A 4,344-nucleotide genomic window follows, 5' to 3' on the forward strand; every position below is an offset into this window, starting at 1 on the left:
AAAGTCACTAATAGCAGAGAACAAACGAAGAGATTATTGTAGGGTACGAAACCACCTCAAAGTTAACCTTTCTGATCCATCTATTCAAGAGTCCATAGTAAAATAACGCGAAGCTATTCTTTCCGTTCAATCTATCGTAGAGTTTGTACTAGAATAACACCTTAAGACACAAATCAACCAAAACCCTATGACACCTAGATACTCGAATGTCACATCAAGTATCCGTGGGCATGATTATACAATATGCATCACACAATCTCCGATTCATCTATTCAACCAACACAAAGAACTTCAAAGAGTGCCCCAAAGTTTCTACTGGAGAGTCAAGACGAAAACGTGTGCCAACCCCTATGAATAAGTTCACAAGGTCACTGAACCCGCAAGTTGAGATCACCAAAACATACATCAAGTAGATCACGTGATATCCCATTGTCACCATAGATAAGCACATGCAAGACATACATCAAGTGTTCTCAAATCCTTAAAGAATCAATCCAATAAGATAACTTCAAAGGGAAAACGCAATCCATTACATGAGAGTAGAGGGGGATAAACATCATAAGATCCAACTATAATAGCAAAGCTCGCGATACATCAAGATCGTGCCAAATCAAGAACACGAGAGAGAGAGAGAGAGAGAGAGAGATCAAACACATAGCTACTAGTACATACCCTCAGCCCCGAGGGTGAACTACTCCCTCCTCGTCATGGAGAGCATCGGGATGATGAAGATGGCCACCGATGAGGGATCCCCCCCTCCGGCAGGGTGCTGGAACATGGCCCCGATTGGTTTTTGGTGGCTACAGAGGCTTGCGGCGGCGGAACTCCCAATCTATTGTGCCCCCGGATGTTTTTGGAGTATATGGGTATATATAGGAGGAAGAAGTCGGTCGGTGGAGCTGCGAGGGGCCCACGAGGGCGGGGTGCGCTCCTAGGGGGCAGGCGCGCCTCCTTGCCTCGTGGCCACCTTGCTTATTTCTTGACGTCCACTCCAAGTCCTCTGGATCACGTTTGTTCCAAAAATCATTGTCCCGAAGGTTTCATTCTGTTTGGACTCCGTTTGATATTCCTTTTCTGCGAAACACTGAAATAGGCAAAAAACATCAATTTGGACTTGGCCTTCGGTAAATAGGTTAGTCCCAAAAATAATATAAAATTACATAGTAAAGCCCATTAAACATCCAAAACAGGTAATACAATAGCATGGAACAATAAAAAAATATAAATACGTTGGAGACGTATCAGGGGGGAATAGGACTGGTCATCTGTCTTCGAATCCTCCTCTGAGGAGCTATCCGTAACCAGCAAGATATGCGCTTCGTCAGATAGCATAGTCTGCTCTGAAGACCTTGTTTTCACTCCAGAATTTTCCATCACCATGTCAAATGGTTGATGCACACGAAGAGCAGTTGACTGTACTAACATTGTTGATAAATGTAATACATAACGAAAAAAAGGATGGCCTGACATAATTCACATATAAGATGACTGGCTAAGCAGGATGACATTACAAAATTCACATATATGATGCCTGGCTAAACAAGATGGTGTTGCATAATTCACATAAATGATGAATGAACTAAACAGATGACATTCACACAAAGCATGTCTAAACTAAGAAGATGACATATTTGATGTATAAAGTAAGCAATGCAAGGCACCATATGCATGTTATAACCAACATCAGCATGCCAAGTTAGAGCGAAGACCTCAGGGGGTAAATAGGAGTGGTCTTCTCCTTCTGAATCCCCCTCAGAACAGATATGTTCTTCTCGATTACAATCCAAAATGGCTGGAGGGGGTGCCTTTGCGCCTACCATGGAGCAACGTCTGCATGAAATTTTATTGCCACGCAAGGCTCATATCTTTTGCTCTACATGTTCAGTTCCATTTTGTACAATAACTGACATGCATAGGAATAAAACATAGTGAGATTATGTAAGGAGTGCATGCAGAAATCCAGATTGATGGTAGCAACCTGTGGATAGACCCAAAACTAATGATAGTAGGCAGATAATGGCTTCAGTTAAAAAATACAGATAATTGCTTCTTTACTATTTGTTTCCCACCCAACATGAAATTCATAGTAGACACCAGAGATTAACTAGATAGTAGATAGATACTATTGATTGCAGCCCTGATATGTACCCCACAACCATTTAAAAACTCAAGTTTGACCATTAGTTTGGAGCTGACTCAGAGTCTAATCGGTGAACAGGATGATAAAGTAGCATGTAATATTAAGCAATGCACAATGTAAGCAGACACGAAAGAGTGTGACCTCTCTTGCAGACTGCTACCTCTTGAGCATGCGTTGGTTTTTCCCTTGAAGAGGAAAGGGTGATGCAGCAAAGTAGCGTAAGTATTTCCCTCGGTTTTGAGAACCAAGGTATCAATCCAGTAGGAGGCTCCTCAAAAGTCCCACGCACCTACACAAACAAACAAGAACCTCGCAACCAATGCGATAAAGGGGATGTCAATCCCTTCACGGTAACTTGCGAAAGTTAGATCTGATAGAGATAATAAGACAAGATAAACATTTTTGGTATTTTTATGATATAGATTGGAAAATAAAAGATACAAACAAAAGTAGATGGAAAACTTATATGATAAAAGATATACCCGGGGGCCATAGGTTTCACTAGTGGCTTCTCTCAAGATAGCATTATTACAGTGGGTGAACAAATTACTACCGAGCAATTGATAGAAAAGTGCATAGTTATGAGATTATCTAGGCATGATCATGTATATAGGCATCACGTCCATAACAAGTAGACCGACTCCTACCTGCATCTACTACTATTACTCCACACATCAACCGACTCCTGCCTGCATCTACTACTGTTACTCCACACATCGACCGACTCCTGCCTGCATCTAGAGTATTAAGTTCGTAAGAACAGAGTAACGCATTAAGCAAGATGACATGATGTAGAGGGATAAACACATGCAATATGATATAAACCCCATATTTTTATCCTCGATGGAAACAACAATACGTGCCTTGCTTCCCCTACTGTCACTGGGAAAGGACACCGCAAGATTGAACCTAAAGCTAAGCACTTCTCCCATGGCAAGAAAGATCAATCTAGTAGGCCAAACCAAACTGATAATTCGAAGAGACTTGCAAAGATAACCAATCATACATAAAAGAATTCAGAGGAGATTCAAATATTTCTCATAGATAAACTTGATCATAAACCCACAATTCATCGGATCTCGACAAACACACCGCAAAAAGAGTTACATCGAATAGATCTCCAAGAAGAGGAAGGAGAACTTTGTATTGAGATTTAAAGAGAGAGAAAGAAGACATCTAGCTAATAACTATGGACCCAAAGGTCTATGGTAAACTACTCACAACTCATCAGAGAGGCCTTGGTGGTGATGGAGAGGCTCTCCATGGTCGATTCCCCCTCCGGTGGAGCACCGGCGAAGGCTCCAAGATGGGATCTCACGGATACAGAAGGTTGCAGCGGTGGAAATAATTTCTCGTGGTGCCCCTGGATGTTTTCGGGGTACGTAGATATATATAGGCGAAGGAAGTCGGTCAGGCGAGCTACAAGGGGCCCACGAGGTAGGGGGTGCGCCCACCCTTACTAGTCACGCCGACCACCCTCGTGGCCGCCTCGGCTGCTTCTTGACGTTCACTCCAAGTCTCATGGATTGCATTTGTTCCAAAAAGATCAGTCCCAAAGGTTTCATTCCGTTTGGACTCCGTTTGATATTCTTTTCCTTTGATATACTGAAATAGGCAAAAAAAATAGCAATTTGGGCTGGGCCTCCGGTTAGTAGGTTAGTCCCAAAAATGATATAAAAGTGTAAAGTAAAGACCATAAGCATCCAAAATAGGTAATATAATAGCATGGAGCAATCAAAAATTATAGATACGTTGGAGACGTATGAAGCATCCCCAAGCTTAATTCCTACTCGTCCTCGAGTAGGTAAATGATAAAAACAGAATTTTTGATGTGGAATGCTACCTAGCATAATTCTCAATGTAATTTTCTTTATTGTGGCATGATTGTTCAGATCCAAATGATTCAAGATAAAAGCTTATAAAACATAAAAATAGTAATACTTCGAAGCATATTAACAAATAATCATGTCCTATCAAAATAGCATAGCCAAAGAAAGCTTATCCCTACAAAATCATATAGTTAGGCCATGCTTCATCTTTATCACACAAAATACTCCCATCATGCACAACCCCGGTTTCAGCCAAGCAATTGGTTCATACTTTTTAACGTGCTTCAACTTTTTCAACTCTTACGCAATACATGAGCGCAAGCCATGGACATAGCACTATAGGTGGTATATGGTGGTGGTTGTGAGGACAAAAAG

The sequence above is a fragment of the Triticum dicoccoides genome, chromosome 4B (genome assembly GCF_002162155.2).
Source record: "Triticum dicoccoides isolate Atlit2015 ecotype Zavitan chromosome 4B, WEW_v2.0, whole genome shotgun sequence".
In the NCBI taxonomy this organism is placed as follows: Eukaryota; Viridiplantae; Streptophyta; class Magnoliopsida; order Poales; family Poaceae; genus Triticum; species Triticum dicoccoides.